Source organism: Nicotiana tomentosiformis, chromosome 5 (assembly GCF_000390325.3).
Source record: "Nicotiana tomentosiformis chromosome 5, ASM39032v3, whole genome shotgun sequence".
In the NCBI taxonomy this organism is placed as follows: domain Eukaryota; kingdom Viridiplantae; phylum Streptophyta; class Magnoliopsida; order Solanales; family Solanaceae; genus Nicotiana; species Nicotiana tomentosiformis.
Window position 1 is genome coordinate 6,775,101 of NC_090816.1, and position 9,164 is coordinate 6,784,264.

Here is a 9,164-nt window from a genome sequence, read left to right on the forward strand (position 1 = left end):
AAAAATCTCCCCCCTCCCCCCTCTTTGTCTGTGTGGGGGGTGGGGGAGGGATGGGGGTTATATTTATGCCAAGCTTTGTTAACCGCGATCGTGAAGAAGGAGGGCTGGCGATCGCGAAGAAGGAGGCCGCGATCGCATGGCTTATTTTGTCCTAAAATTTTCATCTAAAAATCTTAACTTTTAGACAATTGGAGATATTTGTGTCTCGAAAAATTAAACTGAAAAACTGAAATTCAGGATATACTTGCTAATTCCTAAATAGCAGCCTTTTAAAGTGGCTATCTAGTGTCATTTCTACTAGTTTTAATAGGTTTGATCAAGTCATAATACTTATAATTAAGGTACACAAATAGGAAAATAGGCTAGTTACCCTTAACGATTCTAGTCCTTGATCTTTATATGTCTTTCCTGGAGAATGAGTGATTTTATTACTTATTTTTCTTGTTTGAAAAATATTTTCCCTTCTCTTAATAGGGAGAACATTTTTCTCCAATTGGAGAAAAATGAGTTCACGAGGAAAATATTTTCCAAAATATCTAAGTCAATAAAATATGGAAAAATTAAAAAATATTTCATACCAAACACACCCATAGTGTACAATATTTTCTCAGTTGGCTCGCGAGGACAATGATGGAAATTCAAAGGATAAATTTGGTTTCACCCATCTATAAATACCTAATTTAACACAAAAATATCCAATTAGCAAGAGAAGGAGAGATGGAAGTTGCTAAAATACTTCACATGAATGGAGGAATTGGAGACACAAGCTATGCAAAAAACTCTAAGCTCCAGGTATCATCAAACACCTTTTTATTCCTAATGGAGTTATAAACTCGCAACAATTATAAATAACAAGTTCTTATGAATTTTACTTATATATACTGATAGTGTAAAAGGTACAGTGTAAAACGCATAGTTATCATTTAAGTGATCTGATAGTATTTCTTATCTTATCGGTACATAAAGCTTAGACTTATTTCCTTTTACTTAACTAGCGTTTGGACATAAATTTTGTTGAAACTTGAAAAAAAAGTTTTTGAAATTGTGTTGAAAAAGGTCAAATAATGAAAAGTTGACACTGTATAGCCACTCTCAAAATATATAATACCCCAAAAATGTATATTTTTTGTATATATAAACATTCTATATGTTTCGTAGAAAATACACATCTAAATTCTTTTATACAGTTAGTGCATATAAAAGTAAACTCATTTCCTTATATTTACAGCAAAAGGTGATTCTCATGACAAAGCCAATATTAGAGGAAGCCATATCTGCACTCTACCGCAGCCTTTCCCCAGAAACCATTTGTATTGCAGAGTTAGGTTGTTCCTCTGGACCTAATACTCTTTTGGTGGTCACACAACTTATTAGCGCTATTCGCGAAGAATGCAAAAGCAACGGCCAACAACAACAATCGCCGGAATTTCAAATTTACTTGAATGATCTTCCTGGGAATGATTTTAATACCATTTTCCGCTCGTTGCCAAAATTCCATGAAGATTTGAGGAGACAGAATATGGGAGATGATGGAATATTTGATCCTAATTGCTTTGTTGCAGGAGTTGCTGGTTCATTCTATAATAGACTTTTCCCTTCCAAGAGTCTGCACTTTGTTCACTCCTCTTACAGTCTCCACTGGCTTTCCAAAGTATGCTTTTGTATTGTTAAGTAGTAATGAATTCATCTCATCTACAAGTTTAAAATATTAAAAAGAGTATATTTATTTATTTAATTATATTTTTAACACACTCCTGACGTGCGAGCTTAATTCAAGCAAAGAGCTAGTGAGGACCAGAATGGAATATTGTATGTAGTGTTGAATCCAATCTGAAGCTCTTTCGAATAAGCGAGCTTTTTGATGATCCCAGCATGTAGTTTTTTTATATAATGGGTGACAGCGTTACTCAAACCCTGGACCTCAACCTGCATTAATGTCTGTTGGAGTATGTGAGCAATTTGCATATGGATTCTAGGAGATGATGATGCAATTTTTCTTATTTTGCGGTACAAAATAATTTTGTGAGCAAACTTGAAGAAAAAGAACTTGAAAATTTATATAAAATCATAATCCTATAGTATTTGTTTCTTTTTATAATATTCTTTTTTTGAAATCAATAATATAGGTGTCAAATGCGGATTTAGGATATATAGGATAGGTTGTGCATAAGTTTAACTTAACCCTTTGCTTTCAGGGGTGGAGCTACAAGTGTAGCTAAGCTCAGACCCTATATTTTATTAAGAGATCTATTTAGTAAGTTATCTTGTCTTACATTTCAAAATTGATAAATTAAAATAATAAAGGGTAGCCCGTACACAAAGTATTCTGTATTAACGCAGGGTTCGGGAAAGACCCGCATTCCTAGGGGTGTGATGTAGACAACCTATTCTAATGCAAGCATTAGTGTGACTGCTTCCACAACTCGATCCCGTGACCTATAGGTCACACGAAGACAATTTTCACATTACTCAAAGGCAATTAAAATATAAAGCATATATATAATATGATCATACTTATTTTGAATAAGTACTGATCGACGCTAACTTTCATTTCTCCTCTAATAGGTACCTGTTGGAATAGAGAATAACAAAGGAAATATTCACGTGGCAAGTACAAGCCCACTAGATGTGATTGAAGCATATTGCGAGCAATATGAAAGAGATTTTTTAAATTTTCTCAAGTTACGCTCAATAGAATTGGTGAAAGGTGGGCGTATGGTATTGACTGTGATGGGCAGAAAAAATGAAGATCGCTTTAGCAAAGCTTCTTGCTTCCTGTTGGAGCCTATGGTCAGGGCTCTCAATGGACTGATTGCAGAGGTAAAACCAAACTTTTAAAATACACATATAATTCTATACATAGTCATGGTATGAACTTTGTTAATGGATTCTTAGCTTTCCTATTGATCTTGATTAGTTCTAGTTTTGTTTTTTCTTGGTTGAGAGTTATCTTTTTGGACCAGATCCTTTTTTATACTGCAATTTTATTTTATGTGGTAGTCCTGTTTGATTGGTGATAAAGTTTAAAAAAGAAACGAGATTGTGGTCTTAAACATGCCAATTTTCGTAGATATAAAGGCATGTCATTAGAAACAGTAAAATATAAAGTGTAAAGTTAATAATTTTAAACATTGTTGTAAATGTGACTCTTAACCGCTCCTCTATCTATTACTAACAATTAACCACCAACAGCAACCTCTAGCGGAAAATTACCACTACCAACCTTCGTCGATGCACAACAACCCTATATAGAAGACCACCACTACCTCCCACCACCACCACCAATTCTGTTGCCGCTAGCTTTTAAATTATCTTAATAAATCATATAATTTTTACAACAAAGATATGAAATCAAATTCACACATCTTAAATTTAAGAAAAACAAATGAAACCTAAATTATCATTAAATCAAGGGATCTTTACATAAATAGCCGGTCATATTCATTTTTTACTTTGTCTAGCTAAATACATATGTTATATATTGATTATGCACAAATTATGCATATAATATACCTTCACTAGCTATTTTAGTTTAAGCAGTTGGGTGAACGGCTATTTGGGTTAATTCTTCTTAAATTATCAATATGTTATTTTTATGTCTACGGAAACAACCTCTCTACATGCACAAGGTAGGGATAAAGTCTATGTTCATATTACCCTTCCTTAATTCCCTTGCGTACTGGATATGTTGTTGTTGTTGATGTTATTGATATTCATAAGTAAAATAATGAATGCAGGGATCAATAGAAGAAGAGAAAGTGGTTGCATTCAACACTCCTATATACTGTCCATCTCCTGCAGAAGTGAAGTTTATAATTGAAAAGGAGGGATCTTTCACCATTGATGTCTTGAAAACTTCAGAAATCCATATGGATTCTTCTGATGAATACAATGTGACACAGTGCATGAGAGCTTTTATTGAGTCATTTTGGTGATGAATTGAATATGGATCAAGTGTTCCACAAGTGCAGAGAGATTTTTGTCAGTGGCATAGCAAAAGAGAAGACTACGTGCACAAATGTTGTTGTCTCCTTGACCAAAACAAACTAGGGCAATTAGTTCATGCCCTCCAACCTACCCTTAATTATTCCCTTATATAACCTAAATAGCCGTCTATCCAGCCGCTTAAATTAAAAATAGTTGGCGATATAGAATATATATGTATAATCCATGTATCAGTGCATAAAGATATGTGTATGCCAGCTAAAAAGAATAAACAGTGAATAAAGCCAGCTATTTATATAAATGTTCCTTATATATCATGAGTTCCTCAAGTGCAGAAAGATCTTTGTCGATGGCATAGCAAAAGAGAAGACTATGTTCATAACTGTCGTTGTCTCCCTGATCAAAACAAACTAGGGCAATTAGTTCATGTCCTCGAACCCTACCCTTAGTTACTCCCTTGTTTAACCTAAATAGTCGTCCATCAAATTACTTAAATTTAAAAAAAAATCCGGCGATACTTAATATATATGTATAATCCATATATAGTATGTGTATAACTATTTACAATTGGTGCACAATCACCCTACAACTAGTCAAATAGATCATCAATACGCGACAATGGGTACTTGTTCTTAATAGTGACTTTGTTCAATTGGCGATAATCAATACACATCCGCATTGTTACATCCTTCTTCTTCACAAATAATACCGGTGCACCCCAAGGCGATACACTCGGTCTGACGAACCCCTTGTCTAGTAACTCCTCAAGCTATTCTTTCAATTCTTTTGGAGCCATGCGATACGGTGGGATAGATATAGGCTGGGTATTTGGACATAAATTTTGTTGAAACTTGAAAAAAAAAAATTCGAAATTGTGTTGAAAAAGGTCAAATAATGAAAAGTTGACACTGTATAGCCACTCTCAAAATAATACCCGAAAAATGTATATTTTTTGTATATATAAATATTCTGTATGTTTCGTAGAAAATACACATCTAAATTCTTTTATACAGTTAGTGCATATAAAAGTAAACTCATTTCCTTATATTTACAGTAAAAGGTGATTCTCATGACAAAGCCAATATTAGAGGAAGCCATATCTGCACTCTACCGCAGCCTTTCCCCAGAAACCATTTGTATTGCGGAGTTAGGTTGTTCCTCTGGACCTAATACTCTTTTGGTGGTCACACAACTTATTAGCGCTATTCGCGAAGAATGCAAAAGCAACGGCCAACAACAACAATCGCCGGAATTTCAAATTTTCTTGAATAATCTTCCTGGTAATGATTTTAATACCATTTTCTGATCGTTGCCAGAATTCCATGAAGATTTGAGGAGACAGAATATGGGAGATGATGGATATTTGATCCTAATTGCTTTGTTGCGGGAATTGCTGGTTCACTCTATAATAGACTTTTCCCTTCCAAGAGTCTGCACTTTGTTCACTCCTCTTACAGTGTCCACTGGCTTTCCCAAGTATGTTTTTGTATTGTTAAGTACTCATGAATTCATCTCATCTACGTAGAAGTTTAAAATATTATAAAGAGTATATATTTACTTATTTAATTATAATTTTAACACACTCCTGACGTGCGAGCTTAATTCAAGCAAAGAGTTAGTGAGGGCCGGAACGGAATATCGTATGTAGTGTTGAATCCAATATGAAACTCTTTCGAACAAGCCATCCTTTTGAATGTGCGTCTACATTCCTAGACAGTTCCATGAAATTTGACCAAGTCACCATTCCTACAGTGCACGCCTACACGCCCGTCACCTAGCATGTGCGTCACCTCAAAACAAATCACATAACACATAATCCGGGGTTTCATACCTTCAGGACCAAATTTAGAACTGTTACTTACCTCAACCCGTGTAATTCTTTATTCCGCTATGCCCTTGCCACGAGAATTGGTCTCCGAAAGCCTCGTATCTAGCCACAATTAATTCGATTCAGTCAATACCAATTATTGTAATTAATTCCATAAGAAAATACTAATTTTCCAATAAAATTCGAAATTAACTCAAAAAATTGCCCGTGGGGCCCATGTATTGGAACCCGACAAAAGTTACAAAATATGAACGCTCATCCAACCACGAGTCTAACCATATAAATTTCACCAAATTCCGACATCAACTCGACCCTCAAATCTTCAATTAAAATCTTTGAAGATTTATACCATTTTCAACCCAATCTTTACCCATTTGAACTCGACACTCTTTCAATAAACCTTATTGATACGTATAAATAATACTCTTACACCCAAGAATCATACTCTTAATCGCCCATCTTTACCCAAACTCGAAATTGAAGATTAGGGGTTAGAACCTTACATTTTAGGTGAATATCTTGTGATATTTTCTTGTTGGATTTCAAAGCTTGAACAAGATCTTGATGAACAAAGTACATGAGCTTCTTCCTCTCTTTAGAATACTCTCCCTTCTCTCTAAAAATATCAGATTTTTGCTCCAAAATGAGCTTCAAGAGCTATGAATCGAAGTTGGATCGGGTTATAAAACCCCAAAAAAATGAAGCTCCGGATAGGATATGTGGTCGCATATGCGACCACAGATTGGATATGCGGTCCGCATATCGGCCGCAAAATTGGCCTTCGGAACTGGGAAACACCTGCTTGGGTTTGCGGTCACTATGCGGCTCGCAGACCTGTTCTGCGGTCACATAATGAACCACAGAACAGTTCTACGGTCGCATAGTCGACCGCAGAATGGAATCCAAAACGGCCCCTTAACTGCCTTACTCTGAGGCCATTTTGCGGTCCGCAGAAACGCATTTTTTCTGTCACAAATTTTGTTTACTCCCCAGTGCATTGTTCAACCCAAAAAGTCCGACCCGCAAAAAATTTGTATAACCTTTATACTAATTGATCTACCTCGGCACCATAAAACCTTAATTGTCTTAGAAAATATTCTCCGGGGTCATTACACATAAGACAACATCCGGTCAATCTTTCAACTTAAATTCTAAACCTTGGAACTAAGTATTCCAAAACCTCACTGGACCCGAACCAATTATCTCCGGCAAGTCACATAACAAATGTAAGGCATAAATTGAGCAGTAAATGGGGGAATGGGATTGTAATGCTCAAAACGACCGGTCGGGTCGTTACAGGTTTAATGTCGTGTTGGAGTATGTGAGCAATTTGCATATGGATTCTAGGAGATGATGCAATTTTTTCTTATTTTGCGGTACAAAATAATTTTGTGAGCAAACTTGAAGAAAAAAGAACTTGAAAAGTTATATAAAATCATAATCCTATAGTATTTGTTTCTCTTTTTAATTTTGTTTTTTTTGAAATCAATAATATAGGTGTCAAATGCGGATTTAGGATATATAGGATAGGTTGTGCACAAGTTTAACTTAACCCAATGCTTTCGGGGGTGGATCTACAAGTGTATCTAAGCTCAGACCCTATATTTTATTAAGATATCTATTTAGTAAGTTATCATGTCTTAGATTTCAAAATTGATAAATTAAAATAACAAAGGGTAGCCCGTGCATAAAGCATTCTGCATTTACGCAAGGTTCGGGAAAGACCCGCATTCTTAAGGGTGTGAGGTAGACAACCTACTCTAATGCAAGCATTAGTGGCTGCTTCCACAACTCGAACCCCTGACCTATAGGTCACACGAAGATAACTTTAACATTATTCAAAGGCAATTAAAATATAGAGCATATATATAATATGATCATACTTATTTTGAATAAGTAACTCTAACTTTTATTTCTCCTCTAATAGGTACCTGTTGGGATAGAGAATAATAAAGGAAATATTCACGTGGAAAGTACAAGCCCACTAGATGTGATTGAAGCATGTTACGAGCAATAGAATTGGTGAAAGGTGGGCGTATGGTATTGACTGTGATGGGCAGAAAAAATTATGATAGCTTTAGCAAAGCTTCTTGCTACCTGTCAGAGCCTATTGTCAGGGCTTTCAAAGATATAATTGCAGAGGTAAAACCAGACTTTTAAAATACACATATAATTGTTAGTGGATTCTTAGCTTTCCTGTTGATCTTGATTAGTTCTAATTTAGTTTTTCCTTCGTTGAGAGTCATCTTTTTGGACCAGATTCACTTTTATACTGCAGTTTAATTTTATGTGGTAGTCCTGTTTGATTGGTGATGAAGTTTAAAAAAGAAATTAGATTGTGGTCTTAAACATGCCAACTTTCGTAGATATAAAGGCATGACATTAGAAACAGTAAAATATAAAGTTTAAAGTTAATAATTTTAAATATTGTTGTGAATGTGACTCTTTACCACTACTCTATCCATTACTAATGCTTAACCACCAACACCAATCTCTAGCGGAAAACTACCACTAGCAACCACCGCCACAACTCCACTACAACCCTATTGTCACGATCCAAAACTCACACATGTCGTGATGGCGCATATCTCAATACTAGACAAGCTGACAACCTCAATAAATCACGATTTTCTTTTAGTTTGGAAACATAATACTCAAATACAATACTAAAAATCTCCCAAATACCGATACAAACACTCCCAAAATGCGGTGTCACTAAGTACATACATTACAAGTCTGGAAAACATGGTCTATAATGATCTGAGACCAAATACAATAAACAAGAGGATAGGGAAGGAGAGACAAGGTCTGCGAAACACGACATCTACCTCGGAATCTCCAGAAAATCAACTGTGCGAAAGAATCAACACCCGCGGTGTCCGGGATCACTTGGATCTGCACATGAGTAGTATGAGTACAACCAACTCAATAAGTCACAATAATAAATAAAGAACTAAAGATAGTGATGAGCTTCACAGCTATGTCCAAATACAGTAATTTCCAACATAAAAAGGTAGGCATGCTTTCAAGTTCAACATTTAAAACTCCACAGTAATTTCATACCAATTTCGACTGAAACAGAAAATAGTGTCTTTCAGAAATTTCCAAAACAGTGATATATGTCAGCTGAAATGTAACGACCCGACCGGTCGTTTTGAGCTTTAGCGCGTCGTTCGGCAGTTTGAGGACTTGAGTAGCTTCACTTCGGGTATTATGACTTGTACACGTGGTCGGAATTTAATTTCGGGAAGTTCAGAGTTGATTTGGAAAGAAAATTCTAATTTCGGAAGTCTTAAGTTGGAGGAATTGACTAAAGTGTGATTGTTTGAGTAAACGACCTTGGAATCGGGATTTGAAGGTTCTAACAGGTTGATATATTGGATTTTGAACA

At 35.5% G+C, this 9,164-nt stretch overlaps 2 pseudogenes; both read left to right on the forward strand.

The window, feature by feature from the left end:
• Nucleotides 1-657: 657 nt before the first annotated feature.
• On the forward strand, nucleotides 658-4,246 carry LOC104097488 (S-adenosyl-L-methionine:benzoic acid/salicylic acid carboxyl methyltransferase 2-like; annotated as a pseudogene).
• Nucleotides 4,247-4,633: 387 nt separating this feature from the next.
• LOC138910760 (S-adenosyl-L-methionine:benzoic acid/salicylic acid carboxyl methyltransferase 3-like) lies at nucleotides 4,634-8,107 on the forward strand (annotated as a pseudogene).
• The last annotated feature ends 1,057 nt before the right edge of the window (nucleotides 8,108-9,164 follow it).